Here is a 23,107-nt window from a genome sequence, read left to right as displayed (position 1 = left end):
GACTGTATTCTGTTCCACTAACTTATTTTTATATCTTTTTATCAGTACCACATTGTCTTGATGTCCATAGCTTTATAGATTTTAAAGTCAGGTAGTGTTAACTCTCCAACTTTGTTCTTCTTCAAATTGTTTTGGCTCTTCTTAGTCCTTTGAAGTTCTATGTAAATTGTAGAATAATCTTTTCAAGGCCTATGAAAATCTCATGAGATGTTGCATGTGATTGTGTTAAATTTGTAAATGACTTTGGGATAAATTGGCATCTTAACAATATTGAGTCCTTCAGAGATAATCACAGTGTATCCCTTCATTTCTTTATGACTTTGATACTTTGTCTCAGCTGGGTTTTTAAAGTTTTTATTGTATAGGTTTTGCACCTAAATCTTTTGTCAGATTTATATCCAAGTATTTCATAGGTTTTTAATATTACAAATGGTGTTATTTTTCCTTTAAATCTCCAATTGTGCTTGAAAAAATTCATCTGTCTCTTCATACATCATGTATTTGTTCACTATCTTAGCATATGCTGTGTGCTCAGCACTACGCTAGATTTTGAGGAGAATGGGGAAGAAACATAGACTATAAATTATGATCTGCTTTTCCAAAAATGATCTCTTTATATTACAGGTTTATTTTAAATGTGATCCATTTGGAAAGATGGGCCTTAACCAATGGAAAAAGAGGTAATCATCCCAGGCTATGGGTATCAAAATGCAAATTGACGAGTGTAAATATTTTCTAACTTTAAGAAAAATGGATAAATTTTATCATGCACTTAATCTGTCCTAGGCACTGGGCTACGAAGCAATTCACATGCTTTTTCTCACCCAGTCTTCACATAAATTCTAGGAGATATTTGTCCATTACATCTTTGATTTATAATGAAGGAAAATGAGGTAGGAAAACATGCATGGTATTAAATTTAGAAAATTTCCAGGAGTGGTAATTATGTGAGACCTTAGTTGATTCAAATGTAATGAGGGTGATCTTTCTTGGAATAAAAAAATATTCCAAGAAAGATTCACAGAAGCAGAGAGTTTCCAAACCCTAGACAACAATATAAACTGAACACTTTGAATGTTAATCTCAAAAATGTACTTCTATTTCTGGAAGAGTTAGTGACCATCTTGGAATTTCCTATATTTTCTAAAATTTATACAATTTTCACACTTATAGACTCTTTCATTTTATTGTATGTATTCATATCCTAGGGTTGCCATAGCAAAGTACCACAAACTGAGCTCCTTGCATAACAGAAATTGATGGTCTCACAGTTCTGGAGGTTGAAAGTCCAAAATCAAAGTGTCAGCAGGATTGATTCTCTCAGGACTGTGAAAAGAAATGTATACCATGCCTCTCACTTAGCTTCAGGTGGTTTACTGAAAATCTTTGGCATTCATTGGCTTGTAGAAATATCTACAGATCTCTGCTGTTATCGTCAAGTGGCATCCTCCCTGTGTGTAGCTGTGTCTAAAGTTCCTTCTTGTATGAGAACATCAGTCATATTTGTCTCATGGCTCACTCTACTACGGAACGACCTCATCTTACCTAGTTATGTCTGCAATGGCTTTATTCCCAAGGAAGGTACAGTCTGAAACAATGGCGATTAACACATCAACGTGTGAATTTATTCAACCCATAATGCATGCTTTAGAAGATTGTTTTGTTTGTTTGTTTCTAAATGAAAGCACAGTACCTAAGCAAGAGGTGTCTTTCTTTGTCTTATGGGTGCAAGTCACAGTAATAGATGTTTACAGAAAAACCATCAAAATATAATCGCATCTTAAACAAAGTCCTTATCGTGATTACTAATTAACAACAACACTAATAAGCCAAATTTGCTTAGGACTGCATTATGTTGGTCATTTTTTAAATTGAATTATTAAGAATGAACCAGATTGAATGTTTCTCTGCTTTCTGACAGTCAGTTTTCTCCCTGGGAATTTGTGCTCTGTAATTCTAGAGAATTAGCATCACCAGATATTACAACTAGGAAGGAACCTCATGGATCAACTCTTCATAAAATGCTAAGTGGACCCAAGGAAAGCACATCATTAAGTATAACGATAGCCATGACTTTCTGATCATGGACCCTATGAAGTTTCTACAATAAATTGGAGAATTGGGATGAGGGTTAGCTGATGGTTGTTTTGACACCTGAAAGTAGACCACAATTGACATTCTATAAGTACTGCCCTTTCTCTATTACCCCTCCCCATAAGAATGGCCACTGACTCTATTTTTAACTATCTGATCCAGCTCATTGAGGGCCAGTGATGGATACTTACCCACATTGGGGTAATTTGTCTCTCTCAATTGAGACTTTGGGTTAGAGACTCAGAACCACAAGTAATGTCTAATAAGTGCCTGAATTAGAATGTTATGTAAGGCTAGGGCTGGATTAGAACACATATAAACCAGGGCCATTTCAAATTTTGGCCTTTAGGGATAGAGAAGAGTGGTGCCCATAAGCAGAGAAGCAGCGACAAGAGACAAGAAAGCACATAACCTTACAGAGATTGAGGAAGGAGACTTTACTCCTCAGTGCTCGGACACCAGGAGTCACCTTCACTGGAGCAGTTAATCCTTGGCCTTGGGTTCTGTAATACCTGAGGTTTCTCAAAAGTCAATGCCCCTTTATCACTCTATTTGCTTTGGAATGCTCCTGTGATTTCCAACCCAAAGAGCACGTCACGTACAGATGTTCAGTCTAAATTTCTCATTTAACATACCAAAAATATTTGTTGAGTGTCTACTATGTGCAAAACACTCAGCACTAGGAAATGAAAGTTAAAGGAGCACCAGAATCTTCTGGTATCAACTAAATCAATGATCACAGAACTGTGGTCAGTTTTATAAGGAAGTAGCAGAGGTTGCTATGAAAGGAACATTTTATTGTACTCAGGAGTCGGGGTGGGACTTCTAAGAAGGTAATATTTTATTTGAGATTGCATTTTCTGCTTGATAGATTCATCATTTTTGCTTTCATATTGTTTCACTTTTGAAAGTAAGTAGGAAACTGCTTGATAAAAACAAAACAAAACCGTTTCTTTCTCGGTAAAGGGAAAGTTCTGAGGAGTAAAATATCAGAATGAAGAAAGAAACTGTAGATAGTCCCTATTTCTGCAGGGTCACGTGCATATGCAGGAGGGGGTTGGGGGGGCTATAAAGGAGAAATGGCAATGATATGAGCTCTGTTCTGAAACAAAGGTGGGGTTTTTTGGGTAGTCTGGGGAGTATAACGACATGATCATATTTGCAGTTTAGGAAGCTTATTTTGGCAGACTGTGGGGGGTCATTTCAAGGGCCATACTAGAGGAAATGAGACAAGTTGGGAGGCTGACCTAGTCATCCAGGTGAGAAATGATGCAAACCTGAACTAAGAAATTGGCAGAATGAATAGAAAAGGTGATGGATATGAGACTTTTAGGAAAGATAATCTGTAAGGCTTGGTGACTGATTAAGTAAGAGGGAAGAATATGGACTAATGCCTGGATGTCCCACTTAGGTGATAGTAATGATAATCCTCAAGATAAAGGAAACACCTCTGCCCTTCTTTCTCCAATTAAAACACTACAGCTTCAGTCTTCATTCATCTTCCTCCACACACTATGGGATCCTGGGAGTGAAGGGTAGTTTGTGATTGCTCCTAACCCATGAGTAACCCATTCCCCAGGAAGCCATAATTTAGGACTGGTCCTATCAAAATTTAACATTGTTTTGCCATCATGACTGTGCAAAGAAATGCATGCATGAATATGCCAGTACTGCTTTTCATTTTTCTTTTATTTTCTCCCCAGAATATGTTTCAACAATGCTTCTGAGTCTTTAATGAAGAAGTACAATACTGTCCTCAAGATGTAGGTATCTATACTACTATGCTTAATATATGTATTGAAGTTGCTCATTGTGTGTTTGTCTTTTTTTTTTTTTTTTTTTTTCCTTTTCTTTTCTCTTGTGGAGAGTGGTTGGGAGAAGTTATTATATATCACAAGGGTTTCACTGCTATTCAATAAAAAATCTCCCATTGAATGTACCAATTCTCTCCAGAAGTGGCTACCCCTAACAGATGTCAATAGTCTGGGCATGTGTTAGGCCCAGAGGGGTGGTGAAGATAATGAGGGGCAGAGGAGGGATAGAAGGAACCAGAGATCAGCTATGCACAAGAAAGAGACAAGTAGATAAATTGAGTTTTACTGTCTCCTTGCTTTTCATATTTTCTGTTGCAATAAAAAAATAAATAAAAGTGAATTCTTCCACCAGCCAGAAAGGTGCAATTACATTCAAAGAAACATACTCTGAATGTTAAGAAATGACAAATAGGGGGCAATAGTCACCCTACCCTCCTTGCAGAGAAAGAGAATCAACGATTTCTACCTAACCTTGGTAAAAAGCAACAAGCTTTCATTTTTTATGAACTACGAAAGATGTGGTGCATAATGCCCCAATCAAAGTGCATTCTTGTTGTGGATGCTCGTTTTGATTGTGTTTATTCATTGCGGTGGTGAATACCATCAGCCTCTCCACCCAGTGCAAGCCAAAGAGTGGAGAAGCTGCTGCCCCTGAAGATATCTGTAGACCCAGAATGATGGGAAGAAAGGGAAATTTAAGGTATTGAAGTCGGAACTACAAAGAGATATAAAAGAATAGACAGGCATTAGAAAACTCACTGCAGGGGGTTGAAAGCAAGAAAGGGGGAACAAACATCTATTACAACAAAATAATAAAGTCTTTTTGAAACTTTAAGGGAAAAATCATCTTGTTTTGTGAAAAGATGGCGAGACATGTTCATTGATCTTTTTAAGAGACAACAAAAAATTGGCCGTCGCCTGAACAAAAGAAAATGAAGTTCCATTAATACAATCTGCTGAAAGACAACTCAGATAAATTGATCAATGCAGTACAAATCATTTCTAACCTTTCCCCCTATTTGGAGAGGATGTTTTTTCAAGAGTGTAAACAACATACATCATCAACTTCAAGTGCTTTTTAGATGGCTTATCCAGCAATAATGGAAATGGAGAATTTCTGGAACTAAGTATGTAATGCTTTCTATAATTATAGGTCTGAAGAATATCAATACATTCAGAGAGATTTGGACATAATTTTTTTTTAATTTTGGTAACTTCCGTGTTGACCTTTCTCCTTCAATTTTATCTTTAGACTTCTTTATAGAAAATATTTATGTATAAGCCATAGTGGCTGTGTTATTGAATCTAGGATCCACCATTAAAGACCATCTACTTGAAAAGGTAAACACATTTATATATATATATATACATACACACACACACACACACACACACACATATATATATACACACTAATACTTTTGAAAGAAACCATCTTTATTCTGAACATGGTTTCTTCTCAATTCAAAGGCACAACAAAAAAAGGAAACATTTTTATTTGTTTCTTCTATGTCCCTTCCACCAAGTAAAAGGTAACCTACCCACAGCCTGAAGTTTACGATAACCTATCCAAAATTTATACTGTAGAGTTTCTGAGAAAAGTTTCTGGTTCCTTATAGTCAAATTGTTTGTTTTATTTTAACATGTGACAGTGATTATATATAGCTTATTGTAAACTAAAAAAATTAGGTGGCTTAATAATTATATGGCAATCTATTTGGTACAAAATATTTTAAATGAGTGACTACTTCTTTAAGGAAAGGTGTTTTCTAAAAGCGGTTCAGAAAACATAGACTAATATTAAAACAATATTTATGAAACTCTAACTCATTTTCATTCTGTATATATTGACATGTCTTCAGGTAAGCAGGTATTTAAAGTATGACTTTCCATATTTCTAAACCAAAATAATGATGTTGATGTTGTCTCTGGATGTTAGGCTTTGTATAGACCATAAAACCTGTGAAATACAATTTTAAGTATTGTGTTTTCTAAATGTGTTTTTGGTTATATATGAAAGATTCATTTCAATTTGTATTAAATACATAGGAATTTCTTCCCAGAGAGGCATTTGCTCAACCTGAAACCCCAGAGAATTATCCAATAGATAAACATATTCATGAACACACACACAGGGGAGGGGCAAAGAAGACAGGGTCTTGACATCTCGGCAGGTGATACCGTCTGAAATATTGCTCTTTAGGCCCTAGTACATTTCTCTTCAGGGTACTTCTTTCAGTACTTAGAGGGGAACAGGCATATTGCAGATCCTTCGGTGGATTTAGCATTCTCGATCACTTAAGCAAGAATTGCTCTTGAGATCAAAGTGCACTTTTCCAGGGAGAAGGTGCATCTTTGGGATTAGGGCTGCAGTGATCTAAGATCAGTGAATAAAGCAGGGGTGGATCTATTCCGTTAGTGATTTTCTAATGAGCATTTTAACAACTTGCTAAATGCTTACAGCACATTTTTTCTTTCTCTCTTTTTTTAATTTTGCCGAGGTTGTACGAGAAAATAGAGACATAGAGATGTAAAGAGTTATAGAGAAATCAGAGAAAAACATGATTTACACAAAACCTCTTAAAATTATGAGAGATAGATCCTAGGGAATTACAAAGAGTCTACTCCTTCAAAGAAAGCCATTTTCTCAGCCTGGTAGGTCTTCTGAAGAAGACTGTTGTCTAAGATAAGAAAGTTTGGGTATTGTCTCAATTCATATTTTTATTTTTAAATGCCATGGCAGGAAAGCTTCAAGACGCATTCCACATGCTCCAGCATGCTGAAACCCTGGGTGAATTTTCTCTTTCCTCTGCAGAGGTGTTTTATATCTAGGAAAGACCCGAGAATTCTTTCATCCCACTTGATCCAGGAAGGTGGAAATGACAACCCATTGTAATCTTGCCTGTACTAATGAGAGTATTATGCTAAACACATTTGAGGCTTTTAGTAAGTGAATCTGAATGAAACAGTGTGATAGGAACAATATTCAATTTAAGAAATTTCCAGATTTCCCTTTTTTCACTACAGACTGTGAAGTGAAGTTCTTTCCTGGCCAGCATCTGGACCCTGGTTGGCAGATCACAGTTCACGCTCTGCGTGTCAGAGCCTTCCTCTCATTCTCTGTCCACCTTAAGTTTTGGCATCATGACAGCATCCTCAAGGCATTCCCATATAGACAAAATTCAACATATTGTAACATGGGCTCATCCAGTTACCTACTTCAGAAGCACACACACACTCCTACTTGATATTGTTTTTAAACTTTGTTATAAAACCTAATAAAATATTTCAGCCACAAATAGACACATGAGGACTTTGACAGTTTATTCCACTTCCTTTCATTTATTTATTTTGTTTGAAGGGGCTAACTTACCGAATTTATGTATCTGTCACATCTCAGGTAAATGTGTACTGCTTATGAGAAAAATGTATTAGAAACATGACTCTGGAAGATTCAGATTCAATGATGGTGTGTTTGTAAAGCTGAGGAGGATTTAAATATAGAGTAACCTAAATGTAGAAGGTTATTCAGGAAAAATGAGGAATTATCTTTTATGGAATGCATACATTGTAAGCATTCAATCCAAGGCATGGTGCCAGGCACTTAACATTGACTACAACGTTTAGTCTTTGCTCTACTCCAGTGAATTAGGCTTGATCACTATTTCAAAGATAAGCCAACTCAGTCTCTCTGAAATTAAATAATTTGCTCAATCAATGGGGAAATGGCAGGGACTAGACTTGGACCAAGTATTTTATCCCACTGTGGGAACTAAGAACTCTAATAACATGTCTTTAATTATATTTAAGAATATATACATATATATATTTAGCTATATATATATATAGAGAGAGAGAGAGGTACGTGTGTGTGTGTATATATATATAGAGAGATAGAGATTATGCATACACATGCATGAATACTTATTTAATCTAATAAAACCCCCTTTGAGGGTCTTTTTGTAGAATTATTTTAGGTGTTTTTTAAATTTGTTTTCTACATGCCTAGAATAAAAACAGTAGTGATATATATTTGATTTCATAGTAAATAAAACACTACTCCTTTTATGAAACCTCTTATGTCTCTACCAGAACCTTTTCTCTGGAACCACCTTTCGTAACCCAAGAGGAGATACTAGATACTACATCAATTCCCAAGAGATATTTTCTAAATTTTTCAATCCCACTGATCTCAGGTTTTCATGTCATTTAATAAAAGTGGAGCTCACCAAATCAAAAACAGAACTGCTAAACTCTTGAACTCTCCAGTCTTATGCAACAAACTCAACAGGAAAATCAATGCAATCCATTCACTGAATATTTATTAGGGGTGCCTATATTGTATCAGGCATTCCTGTAGATCTGAGGAGGAAGATAAAAATAAAAGAAAACAAAACAAAACAAAAAAACAAGAAAAAAAAAATCCCTGTCCCCATAAAACAGAAAATAATCCCTGTCCTCAAAAAGCTTACACTCTAGTAGAAGAAAGAGAAAATAAGTAACTACATAGATAAGTACATGTGCAATGTAATTTCAGATGGTGGTAAGTGCACTGCAGCATGGTAAAGCAGTTCCAGGAGCTCCTGAGTTAGCAGAGGTAGGAGCTGTTTCAGGCAGAGTTGTCCTTTCACGCATAGCTGTCCTCACAGCTCTGCCTGAGCCAGGAACTTTATGAAATCAGGGAACAATGGGAGCATCTTTGCAGGACCTACTCCGAGAAGGGGGAAGACCAAGCACAAAATCAAAAAGAAGAATGAGCATGGTGAGTCCCTACAAATGGGAGAGGGCCAGCCAGACTGAACACACTAAGTCAAGACAAAAGAAGAAACATGTGAACCTTCAGTGGAAGCAAGTGTCAGGTTGTATGTCGCTTTGGAATAGGAGCTTTGATTTTATTCCCGGTGTGTTGGGAAGCCATGGGAAGTTTGGGTTCAGAAGAGTGACATAATTTTCACTTTTAAAAATATTCACTCTTGGCCAGGCATAGTGGTTCACACCTGTAAAGCACTTTGGGAGGCTAAGGCAGGAGGGTCATTTGAGGTCGGGAGTTCTAGATCAGCCTGTCCAACATGGTGAAACCCCGTGTATACTAAAAATACAAAAATTAGCCAGACATGGTTATATGCCTATACACAGGCCTATAATCCCAGCTACTCACGAGGCTGAGGAGGAAGAACTGCTTAAACCCAAGAGGCGGAGGTTGTAGTGAGTTGAGATAGCACCATCACACTCCAGACAGGACAATAGAGTGAGATTCTGTCAAGAAAGAAAGAAAGAGAGAAAGAGAGAGAGAGAGAGAGAAAGGGAGGGAGGGAAAGAAGGAAGGAAGGGAAGGGAAGGGAAGGAAAGGGAAGGAAGGAAGGAAGGAAGGAAGGAAGGAAGGAAGGAAGGAAGGAAGGAAGGAAGAAGAAAATTCACTCTGCCATAGTGTACCAGTCACTCTGATGAGGAATTCTCCATTATGATGAAAGAATAAAAATCCTGCTACTCTATTTCCACATGGTCATTAAATCTGAAGTTTTTACCAAACTCTGAGATTCTTCCAAAAGGGTAAGGGCTGTGTTTTAAAACATTGTCTTTTCAAGCATCTGGGAAATGGAATGTAATTTATTCTACAATTTTTTAACTTGAGTCAGGCCCTAACATAAACATTATATAAATTGACCTGGGAACTAAACTTCCAAAATCATATGCAAATATTTTACACATATTAGGGTAGCCATGTTCTGCCTAAAATTGAGTTTGCTATTTTACATGATGCAAAGCCAGGTGTGTGTGTGTGTGTATGTGTGTGACAGAGGGACACAGTGCACACACACATAAATAAATATATGTATATATATAATTTCCCCCATGATTTTTATTAGGAGTTTAATAGTTGTTTTTAATAACCACACGTTGTACAAGTCATTGTGCTAAGAATGTTGCTGGTTGGGTTCTTTGGCAAGCAGACTCTGAGAAGGGGATTAGTGAGCATGAAGTTTTAGGGAGCGTTCTTAAAATGAACACCTGTAGATAGAAAAAAGAGCAGCAGGACTGGACACAAAGAAACTGGGCTACAACGTCATCTCCATGAAAGTCTCAGCCAACTTATATGAAGAGTTGAAGTAAAGATGGCCCCTCACATTGTACCAAATTGAAGGGAAAGAACCAGCTTTTACACTCCAACACTGACCAGTAATTGGATGTGGTCTTCCCCAAGAAGGGAGTGTGACTTTGGATGAAAAAATCGTCTTTGCTTTAGGTAATTTCTAAGGAGAACTGGCAGCTAAGAGTGGCCTGAGATAAATACTTCAGCACCTGGAAAAAGAAGGGAGAAGTAAGTGGCATATTATATAACTCACTACAGTACAGCACTCACATTGTTTCTATTCGCTTTTTCATGTAAGTTCTGGAAGCAGTTCTTTCAGGATGCTGGAGAAACTCTGTTTCTAAGGGGACTTATAAAAGGAAGACTTGAAGGACAAACTTTAGGGTCCAACACTGAAGTTGGTCTCTTGGCAATTCACAGATCTTCTTACAACTAGATTCCTTATAGACTGCTGGCTTTCATAGCTTACTTGGTGACATGACACAGATTCACTCCTCGAGGGTTTGAGCTCTGTTTATTGTGTTCTTTCTTCTCAGCTTGGGGCTGCTGGCCCGTCCACTTACCAAAAAAACTGGACAAGGGAGCACTGAGAAGCATTCAAGTGGGTCACCTGCTTGTCAGACATAATCATCATTGTGTTTCAACAGCCCTAGCTTCTGATCTTCAGGGTCAGCTGCTACTCTAGGATGGTGATTCCTCTTCCTGTCTGTTGTCCCTTGCTGCAAAGATCCCCCAAATTCACAGGCAGTAATCATGACTTATAATTTAGTGAGACTCATTGCATTCCTTAGTGAAAGCATATCCCTTTGGAAACCAAGATATCTAAACTCACAGAGCCAACAATTACAGGGATATGAAGGAAAAGTTTACTAACCGAATAGCTAGGGGACATTCCTGCTTCCACCCTTTAATTCCCAGATTAATGTCTTCTCCTATTAAAGTAAGGCAGCTTTTGAAGATCATTGATTTATACTTCACCTGACATCTTGGAGGATGACTCTCCTTTCTTGCAAGTCATCACCTGCAAGTCACTGCTTCTGCTACTCCTTCAGCAAGTCATTCCATTACTCTGTCAGGCAAGCAGCATCTGTGGGGTGTAAAATGTGATATGAGCCGTGGATCCCAGGTCATGTCTCACTCCTACAACTCTTCTACTGCAAATGATTCCCTTGGTCTTACACATTGTTGTATTACACTTTATAATGACATATCAAACATTTTATGAGCCCTCAGGCAGTGGTCATGTGCCTCTGTGGTTAGGAAAAGAAACTAATAACTAGAATATGTATATATCCCTGCTCTCTTGTCTTAGTCTTCTCTGGCTGCCATAACAAAATAGAACAGACCGGGTGACTTAAACAAAACAAAGTTATCTTCTCATAGTCCTAGAGGCTAGAAGTCCCAAATCAAGGTGCCAGCAAGGTTAGGTTCTAGTGAGGATTTTTTCCTGGCATGCAGATGGCTGCATTCTACTGTGTGCTCATCTGTGAAGTATGTTTCTATGGATACAGAAGAATATATCTCTCTTTACCTCTCTCTTTCTTTTTTTAAAAAAAATTTAATTTAATTTTAAGTCCCGGGATACATGTGCAGGATGTGCAGGATTGTCACATAGGTAAATGTATGCCATGGTGGTTTGCTGCACCTATCAACACATTACCTAGGTATTAAGCCCCACAAGCATTAGCTATTAATCCTGATGCTCTCCCTGCCCCACTTCCCACTTCCCCAGCAGGCCCCAGTGTGTGTCGTTCCCCTCCCTGTGTCCAAGTGTCTTCAATGTTCAGCTCCCACATATAAATGAGAACATGCAGTGTTTGGTTTTCTGTTCCTTCGTTAGTTTGCTGAGGACAACGGCTTCCAGCTCGATCCATGTCCCTGCAAAGGACATGACCTTATTCCTTTTTGTGGCTGCATACCATCCCATGGTGTATATGTACCACATTTTCTTTATCCAATATATCATTGATGGAAATTTGGGTTGGTTCCATGTCATTGCTATTGTCAATAGTGTTGCAGTGAACATATGTGTGCATGCTTCTTTATAATAGAATAATTTATATTCCTTTGGGTATATACCCAGTAATGGGATTGCTGGATCAAATGGTATTTCTGGTTTTAGGTCTTTCAGGAATTGCCACATTGTCTTCCACAATGGTTGAACTAATTTACATTCCCATCAGTAGTGTAAAAACATTCTAATTTCTTCACAACCTCACCAGTATCTGTTGTTTCTTGACTTTTTAATAATCACCATTCTGACTGGCATGAAATGGTATCTCATTTTGGTTTTGGTCTGCATTTCCCTAATAATTAGTGATGTTGAACTTTCTTACATGTAGTTTTTGGCTGCATAACTGACTTCTTCTGTGAAATGTCTGTTCATGTCCTTCGCACACTTTTTAATGGGATTGTTTGTTTTTTCCTTGTAAATTTGTCTAAGTTCCTTGTAGACTGAATATTAAACGTCTGTTAGACAGATAGATTGCACAATTTTTCTCCTATTCTGTAAGTTGTGTGTTCACTCTGATGATAGTTTCTTTTGCTGTGCAGACGCTCTTCATTTTATTTAGATCTGATTTGTCAATTTTTTTCTTTTGTTGCAATTGTATTTGATATTTCATCATGAAATCATTACCTATGCCTATGTCCTCAATGGTATTACCTCGACTTTCTTCTAGGGTTTTACTTCCAATTATGAGATCAATTGTAGAGCAAGAGTCATGTGGTGCCAAGAAAAATGTATATTCTGTTGTTTTTGGGTGGAGAGTTCTGTAGATATCTATCAGGTTCACTTGATCCAGACCTGAGTTCAAGTCCTGAATTTCCTAATTAGTTTTCTGTCTCAAAGATCTAATATTGACAGTGAGGTGTTAAAGTCTCTCATTATTATTGTATGGGAGTCTAAGTCTCTCTACAGGTCTCTAAGAAATTGTTTTATGAATCTGAATGCTCCTGTATTGGGTGCATATTTATTTAGAATTGTTAATTCTTCTTATTGAATTGAACCCTTTATCATTATGTCACACCCTTTGACTTTTTAAATTTTTGTTGGTATAAAGTCTGCTTTGTCAGAAACTAGAACTGCAACCCCTGCTTTCTTCTGCTTTCCATTTGCTTGGTAAATTTTCCTCCATCCCTTTATTTTGAGCCTATGTGTGTCTTTGCATGTCAGATGGGTCTCTTGAATACAGCACACCAATGGCTCTTGACTCTTTATCCAGTTTAATATTCCGTGCCTTTCAATGGGGGCATTTAGCCCATTTACATTTAAGGTTAATATTATTATGTGTTAATTTTATCCTGAATCATCATCATGATGCTAGCTGGTTATTTGACAGACTTGTGATGTAGTTGCTTCTTAATGTCATTGGTCTTTGTACTTCAGTGTTTTTTGTTTGTTTGCTTGCTTGCTTATTTGTTTGTTTGCAGTGGCTGGTAATGTTTATTCCTTTTCATATTTAGTGCTTCCTTCAGGAGCTCTTGCAAGGCAGGCCTAGTGGTAATGAATTGCCTCATCATTTGGTTGTCTGAAAAGAATTTTATTTCTCCTTCATTTATAAAGCTTAGTTTGGCTGGATATGAAACTCTTGGTTGGAAATTCTTTTAAGAATGTTGACTATTGGCCCCCAGTCTCTTCTGGCTTGTAGAGTTTCTACTGAGAGGTCTGCTGTTAGTCTTATGGGCTTCACTTTATAGAAGATCTGGCCTTTCTGTCTTGCTAACCTGAACAATTTTTTCCTTCATTTTGACCTAGGAGAACCTAATGATTATGTGTCTTGGAGTTGATCTTCTCATGAAGTATCTTACTAGGGTTCTCTGGATTCCTGAATATGAATATTGGCCTATCTTGTTAAGTTAGGGAAGTTCTCCTGGATGATATCCTGAAGTATGTTTTCCAACTTGGTTCCATTCTCCCCATCTCCTTCACATACTCCAGTCAGTCATAGGTTTGGTCTTTTCCTTTCTCTTCTTATAAGGGCACTAATTATTTCAGATTAAGACACCACCACTAATATCTCATTTAACCACAATTACATCCTCAAAACTCTATCTCCAAATATACTCACATTGAAGTTTAGGGTTTTCACACATGAATTTTGAGGTATCTAAAACAAGTACAAAACCAGGCAAGTCAAATTGTTCCATTTGATCGTAAGGCTAAAGAACACTCCTTTTTGGTTTAACAGTCTTTTCTCCAGGACCACTGGGATAGAAGCATCACATCCACACTACAGGTCAATTTCCTGTACCCAAAGCTCCTGGAACTCCCATTCAATGGTTCTACAGCATGCTTCTAACCCCCAAGGCTTTAGGCAGAAGTTTCTTGGCCTGTTGAAACCAAGGAGGTATCCCTAATGATCTCTGAATTGCCTGGATAATTCAGAGCCCATCCATAGTGCAATAAATGGGGCATTCTTCCTCTTCCTGGAAAATAGTGCATGTGTGCAGCCAAATAGCTTTATGTTCTTATTCTCTCCAATTATCCCATCTTCATCCCTTTTAGTTCCAACTGTCAGTGTCTGTGCTCATATAATTCCATAGTTCTTTATTGAATGACAGTCTAGTAATCACAATGTTGGTGTCCTCTCCTCAGAACATCTTTCTCATTTATTGCATTATGGATGGACTGAGAATTTTCAGTTTTCAAGTTCCAGTTCCTTTTTGCTTAACAATTCCTTCTTTATCCCTTCCTTTGCATTTTACTATAAGGAATCAAAAGAAAGCAACCACCTTTTCAACACTTTGCTTAAAAATTTTATCAGTTAAATAACAACTGTCTTCACTCACAATTTCTACCTTCCATGAAATACTAGAATACATTTCCATCAAGTTCTTTGCTGCTTTATAATAAGAATCATCTTTCCTCCCATTCCTAATAATATGTTCCTAATTTTCGTCTGAGACCCCTCTAGAATCTCCTTTAACATCCATATTTCCAGGACATACTGAAAACTCTCCAACTTCTACCCATTACCCATTTCCAGGTGTTGGTTTCAGCAGTGCCTGATTTCTTAGTATTAAAATCTGTATTTATCAGAGCTCTTCAGAGAAACAGAATCAATAGGATGAATGGATGGATGGATAGATAGATAGATAGATAGATAGATAGATAGATAGATAGATAGACAGACAGAGAGATTGCCAAATGCCAGGGGTTTATCTAAGGTCCATTTGCTCACTGCACAGAAAGCCAATCACTGAGATGAGTATTGCCAGAGAAGCAAGGCTTTAATGTTGGTGATGTCAGCCAGGTAATGGGAGATGAGTCTCAAATCCATCCCCCTAACTGATTAAAATTCGGGGTTTATACAGAGGAGAAGGAATGTAATTACACACAGGAAAACAGGAATTTGTGAGGGGTAAGGAAGAAGCACTGGTCAACAAGAAGCAGATGGTGAGTTAGGCAATCATGACAGATAAGGGGTCTGGCATCTCATTGTCTGGTAAGACAGTGATCTGGTGAGTTTCAATTTCCTGATACTCTCTGAGAGTCCTGATGATTGGTTTCCCGAGAAAGGAACTCAGATAAGACAAGTGTAAGTTTCAAGGCTTAAGACTATGAGGGTAATGGGATCTAATTAAACTAAAGAGCTTCTGCACAGCAAAAGAAACTACCATCAGAGTGAACAGGCAACCTACAGAATGGGAGAAAATTTTTGCAATCTACTCATCTAACAAAGGGCTAATTTCCAGAATCTACAAAGAACTCAAACAAATATACAAGAAAAAAACAAACAACCCCATCAAAAAGTGGGCAAAGGATATGAACAGACATTACTCAAAAGAAGACATTCATACAGCCAACAGACACATGAAAAAATGCTCATCATCACTGGGCATCAGAGAAATGCAAATCAAAACCATAATGAGATACCATCTCACACCAGTTAGAATGGCAATCATTAAAAAATCAGGAAACAACAGGTGTTGGAGAGGATGTGGAGAAATAGGAACACTTTTACACTGTTGGTGGGATTGTAAACTAGTTCAACCATTATGGAAAACAGTATGGCAATTCCTCAAAGATCTAGAACTAGATGTACCATATGACCCAGCCATCCCACTACTGGGTATATACCCAAAGGATTATAAATTATTCTACTACAAAGACACATGCACATGTATGTTTATTGCGGCACTATTCACAATAGCAAAGACTTGGAATCAACCCAAATATCCATCAGTGACAGACTGGATTAAGAAAATGTGGCACATATACACCATGGAATACTATGCAGCCATAAAAAAGGATGAGTTTGCGTCCTTTGTAGGGACTTGGATGCAGCTGGAAACCATCATTCTCAGCAAACTATCACAAGAAGAGAAAACCAAACACCGCATGTTCTCACTCATAGGTGGGAACTGAACAATGAGTTCACTTGGACTCGGGAAGGGGAACATCACACACTGGGGCCTATCATGGGAAGGGGGGAGGGGGGAGGGATTGCATTGGGGAGTTATACCTGATAAAAATGATGAATTGATGGGTGCTGACGAGTTGATGGGTGCAGCACACCAACATGGCACAGATATACATATGTAACAAAACTGCACATTATGCGTATGTACCCTAGAACTTAAAGTATAATAAAAAAAAAAAACCCCTATGTTTATTTTAAAAAACCCATAAACATCAGTTTTATGGGAAAATTTGACTAGTTTCAGGTAGATGGATGGATGGATGGATAGATAGATAGATAGATAGATAGATAGATAGATAGATAGATAAATTTATTTTAAGATATTAACTCATGAAATTATGAAAGCTGAGAAGTCCCAAGATCTCTAGTCAGCAAGCTGGGAAGTCCATGGTATAGATTCCAGTCTAAAGGAAGATAGAAATTGTGAGAGAGTTGTTATTTAGCTGCTAAAATTTTTAAGACTAATAAATAATCAGACTTTGGACTTAAGAAAAAGTAAAGTTTCAGTCCAAGTCCAAAGACTGGAAAAGACAAACATCTCACCTTAAAATACTCAGGCAGGAGAAGTTTCTTCTTATTTATAAGTAGACCAGGCTTTTTATTCTATTCAGACCTTTAAGTGACTGGATAAGGGCAACTAACCTTAGAAAGGGCAATCTGATACATTCAGTCTGCTTATTCATATGTTAATTTTACCCAAAAACACCCTCACTGTTACACCCAGAATAATGTTTGACCAAATATCTGGGCACCATATGGCCCAGTCAAGTTAGCACATAAAATTAACAACATCCTTCCAGGGTGAGGTATGTGCAATGTAGAGAATTTGTAATTAAGCTGATGGTTGGTCTCCTTTAGGGATGGTTCTGTGTCAGGAATTTAGCCTTGGTGTCTTTGGCAGAGTTAATATCTACCTGGGGAAGTAGCTAGATCAGATTTGGCAAGTACAAGTTCATACTGTTGGGTCCATGCTTAGTATCAATCTTTGCCACCATAGCCACCTCCATATGCCCATATGCAACCACTCCAACAGTAAGCTCATATGATACTTCAAGTCTCTATAAATCAATATCAACTAGGACCCAACTTCAAAAGTATTCAAAATGTTTCCATATTCTTCTCTGCCCAGTCTGTTGTTACCTGAGTAAATAATCACATGTTTACTTAGGAAAGGAATGAGAAAGTTTGCATATACACATACTGTCGCAGAGTCTTAACTCCTGGGGGGACCTAGGCACTACTTAAGCCAGTAAGTCTGGACCCAAAAACGTGCAGAAACTGGATAAGATATTGTGATTTGTTAAAGTGGCTGCCTTTATCTACAAATTATGCTTCCTTAGCTTATTTTGATTTTACATATCGAGAAGGATCCTCCTTTGCTATCCAAGTGTTTTGACCTTGTGGAAACTAAGTTTTGTTACCTATGGCTCTCTACAGGTCAAGACCATTGGTTTCCACTTGACCATACTGATAATTATAATAATTACATTCAATGGGCTTCTTTGTTAGACCATTCTTGCATTGCTATAAATAAATACATGAGACTGGGTAATGTATAACGAAAAGAGGCTTAATTGGCTCATGTTGCTGCAGGCTGTACAGGAAACATGGTGCTGGCATCCGCTTCTGGTGAGGGTCTCAGGAAACTTACAATTATGACAGAAGGTGAAGGGAAGCCAGCACATCACATGGGGAGAGGAAGTAAGAAGGAAAAGGTGGAGGTGCCACACGCTTTTAAGCAACCAGATCTTGCAAGAACTCACTATTATACCAAGGCATGAGGGATCTGCCTACACGACCCAAACACTTCTCATCAGGTTCCATCTCCAACATTGGGGATTACACTTCAACATGAGATTTAGGTGGGACATATACCCAAAGTTTATTAGCTTCTGATGATTGTGCGATGCTACCTGCTTTCTATTCTTTTGTGGCTTCTTTATGTCCACTGATATCACTGAGTCTTGTTATCTAACGAACTTTCCTATCAACAGTTTCTGGCCTACAGATGGGAGACAACTTTTAACTTCTTAGTGATACTAGTGCCCGTTATGCTAGTTTATTCCTAAATTATTTTTTAAAAATAATCAAGCCCTTTTATGGAACAAAGTCATTTGATGGGTTTTTCTACTTTTCATTGTATATCTCCTCTAGCATGCTCATTTCTCTGACCTTTAAATTCCTGTTTTCCAACACCTGCCATAGTAATTCTGGCATGTCAACTTTGCTTAAGTTAAGTAATCACTTTCTCTCTGCCTTTAGGAGCCATGCTAGCAGCATGTTTGCACCATTTCACTTGCTTCTTTCAATGGTGTTGAATACTTATCTTACACCCTCATGGAACTCAAACTCTGGTTTCATACATACTCTCCCAATTTCTGCAATATATTTTGGCTAAGACTGCATCTCCTTACCAAAATAGAAATACAGTGCTTTTCTTCTTTTGCACTGATACAAAGGTTGATACATGCTATTTTGCATAGCAGAGGCCTCTTCATAATCTTTGTGCTAAGGGAAACACTACCATGTAATAGAGAAGACTGTGGTACTTCTGTAGGTTCAGAGAATTTAGGAGAATATGGGCATTTTGGTACATTAATCCAGATATCTTATTTCACCTATGTTATCTTGTTAGCATACAATTGTTCATACTATTGCCTTATAATAATTTCTAAGAGAACATAATACATCTGATTCATTTATTATTTTATTTATTTATTTTTGAAAATCAAGCCTCACTATGTTGCTCAGGCTGGACTCCAACTCCTGGGAGTTCAGGAATTTAACTGAAGCAATTCCCTGGGAGAAGTCCTGGGAGTTCCAGAATTCACTGAGCAACTCCTGCCTCAGCCTCCCAAGTAGGTTGGAATATAAGCATGTGCCACGGCACCCAACCCTTATAAGCACTTTTATTTTTGCAAGATTGGTAGCCATGTCCATTCTCATGTGTATGACTTTCATAATTTGACTCTTCTTTGTTTTTCTTTCAGTTAGACTACTTAAGGTTTTGCCAATTTTGTCGATCTTTTGAAGGAATTAATATTTGCTTACATTGATTTTCTTTTATTCTATTCTTTTTTTTTTTTTTTTTTTGAGACGGAGTCTTGCTCTGTCACCCAGGTTGGAGCGCTGTGGCCGGATCTCAGCTCACTGCAAGCTCTGCCTCCCAGGTTTATGCCATTCTCCTGCCTCAGCCTCTGGAGTAGCTGGGACTACAGGCGCCCGCCACCACGCCCGGCTAGTTTTTTGTAGTTTTTAGTAGAGATGGGGTTTCACCGTGTTAGCCAGGATGGTCTCGATCTCCTGACCTCGTGATCCACCCGTCTCAGCCTCCCAAAGTGCTGGGATTGCAGGCTTGAGCCACCGCTCCCGGCTTTATTCTATTCTTTATTTTATATTTTTTCTCTGTTTAGTATTTCCATTTTTATGTTTGCTACGTATTTAGTCTTCATCTTCTATTTATATGAAAAATTAAGTTACTTATTTGAGATCTTTCTACTTTTTTATTATAACATTTACAGCTATAAATTTCCTTATTAACACAGTTTTAGCTGCATACTATATGTTTTGGTATGTGTTGCTTTCAGTCCCATTCATATTGAAGTATTTATATACAATTTTTATGATCTTTCTTCTCTGTCTTACTAGTTTATTTTGCAGCATGTTCTTTAATTTTCATATATTTGTGAATTTTCCATATATTCTTTTGTTATTTATTTGTACTTTCATTCTGTTGTGGACTGAGGATGTACTTTTGTATTAATTTTAAATTTTAAAAAATGTTGAGGCTTGTTTTATGGCCTAACATATAGTTGACCCTGGAGAATGCTTCATTTGCACTTGAGAAGAATGTGTATATTGCTCTTGTTGGGTGCAGGGTTGTACAGTTTTCTGTGAGGTCTTGTTGATTTATGGTGTTCAAGCTTTCTATTTCTTTGTTGATTTTTTATTTAGTTGTTCACTTCATTGTTGAATATGTAGTATTGAAGTCTCCAAATATTATATTATATATTTAGTTGACCATTTTATTAGGTGAGTATATGTTTATACTTGTTATATATTTCTGATGAATTGGCCCTTTTATTATTATAAGATGTTCCTCTTAATCTCTAGTAACGTTGTATGTTTTAATGTTTCTCCTTTGTAATATTAGCATAACCATCTCAGTTCTTTTGTGGTTATAGTCTGCAAGTTGTCTCAGGTTGTTTACATCTTACAATCTAAAATATGTCTCTTGTAGCTGAAATCTAACAATCTTTTCCTTTTGATTGGAGTATTTAATCCATTTACATTTAGTATTATTGACATGATTGTATGTACTTCTGCCATTTTGTTTTTTGTTTTCAACATGCCTCATGTCTTTTTCCTCCTTGATTACTTGTTTTGGTCTTCTCTCACATTAAATGAATATTTTCTAATGGGATATTTAAATATTTTAATACTTTAAATTATATTTTTAGATATTTCCTTAGTCATTTCATGAAGGACTATGATATTCCCTCAACTTATCAGAATTTACATTAGATTTACAGTCACTTAGCTCTGGTGAAATATCAACATTTACTCCTATATAGCTCAATTCCCACCATGAGTTGTTGTGCTATTATTGTTTATATAAATTATTTATATGCCACAAGCCCCAAAATATACTGATAAAATCATTGCTTTATAATACTTGAAGATTTTTAAGGAAGCTAAGAGAAGAAAAGAGATAACTTACATATTGTAGACTTTGCTATATTAATCTCCTTATTTGCTCTTTCTGGTTCTCTTTATTTCTTCCTAGGTATTTGAGTTGTGATATCATTTTCTCATTCCTGTATAACTTTATTTCTACTTACTTCCTCTCTGCTCTTATTTTCAAATATATTACATTTCTATACACTATAGGCTCAATAATATAATTATTTACATATTTTTAACAATTGCTTTTTAAAATGGTTAAGAGGAGAAAAAAACAAATAGGCAATTATCTCATTTTTTGTAGTTGTCTACATAATTGCCTTTTTGAGTGTTCTTTTTTTCTTTCTGTGGATTTGATTACTGACTGGTTTAACTTGCTTTCAGTTTGATAAATTTCCTTTGGTATTTTTGAAAAGCAATTCTTATAGAAGCAATTATCTGGGGTTTTATCTAGCTTACAATGTATTCACTGCACCTTGTTACTTTTTTTTCTTTTTTTGTGTTTTGTTTTGTTTTTTTGAAATGAAGTCTTGCTCTGTCACCCAGGCTGGAGTGCAGTGGTGCCATCTTGGCTCACTGTAACATCTGCCTCCTGGGTTCAAGCAATTCTCCTGCCTCAACCTCCTGAGTCACTGGGATTACAGGCATGTGCCACCATGCCTGGCTAATTTTTATATTTTCAGTAGAGATGGGTTTCTCAATGTTGTCCCACCTGGTCTCAAACTCCTGACTTCAGGTGATCCACCAGCCTGGGCCTCCCAAAGTACTAGAATTACAGGTATGAGCCACCTGCGCCTGACCTGAACCTTCATTTTTAAAAAAATAATTTCGTTGTATGTATATTTGGCTGACAGTTATTTTTACTTTTAGCCCTTTAATTATGTCACCCCACTGCCTTCTCACCTCCATTGTTTCTGTTGCAAAGTCAGCTATTAATCTTAGTGGAATCTCCTGGTACTTGAGTACTTTTTCTCTTACCAATTTCAAGATATTATGTTTATCTTTGGGTTTTAACATGTTGACTATGATGTGTCTGGTTGTTGATATGTGTCTGCATTTATCCTCCTTCTAGTTCATTAATTGACCTTGGATGTTTAGATAATGTCTTCATCAAATTTTGGAAGTTTTCATCTATTATTTCTTTGAATATTTATTTGTCCTTTTCTCTCTTGCCTATACTTCTGGTAACTCCATTATATGTACACTAATGTATTTATTGTTATCCCACATTTTTCTGAGGCTTCCTGCAAGTTTTTATTATTTTTTCTCTACTCTTCAGATTGCATGATCTCTGTGGAATCTGTCTTCAAATCTACACATTCTTTCTTCTGCCTCCTTGTATCTACTGTTGAACCCTGCTAGTAAAATTTTAATTTTGTTTTTTTTACTTCTAATAAAGAATTTCAATTAGATTCCTTTCAATATTTTCTATCTGTGTTGATATATAATACATATGATAAGACATTGTCAGCATAATAATCCATTAATTATTGAAATGTGGTTTTTCTTTAGTCTTTGAACATATCTATAATAATTGCTTGGAGGTGTTTGTTAATTCACCCTCTGGGCCTCTTCCAAAGCAGTATTTCCTTTGCCCACTTTCTTTCTTCTGTATAACATTTTCCTATTTCTTTGTTGATGACATTTTTGTTGTTGCTGTTGAATACTGAAATTTTTAAAATAATATATTCTAGCAAGTCCCTATTTAAATTCCCCTCACCAACACATCCTAAGTGTTGTTTTGGCTGTTTATGTAGTTGTTTATTTATTTGTTTAGCAAGTTTGGTGAACTAATTCTATAGTCTATTTCCATTATAGCATTAAATTTCTGCTACTCCTGCTCAAATTTTAACCCATGTCTTTATCTTGTCACCTCACTAGTTAGATGTTGTCCCTGGTTAATATAAGATACTTATTCATCAAGCGCTGCATTTAACACCTTGTAGCCAGTTAGATTTTTACCTATTTCATTGGATGGGTATATGTGATTTGGAGGCTGA

The sequence above is a fragment of the Piliocolobus tephrosceles genome, chromosome 6, assembly GCF_002776525.5.
Source record: "Piliocolobus tephrosceles isolate RC106 chromosome 6, ASM277652v3, whole genome shotgun sequence".
Lineage (NCBI taxonomy): Eukaryota > Metazoa > Chordata > Mammalia > Primates > Cercopithecidae > Piliocolobus > Piliocolobus tephrosceles.
This window is presented reverse-complemented; position numbering follows the sequence as displayed.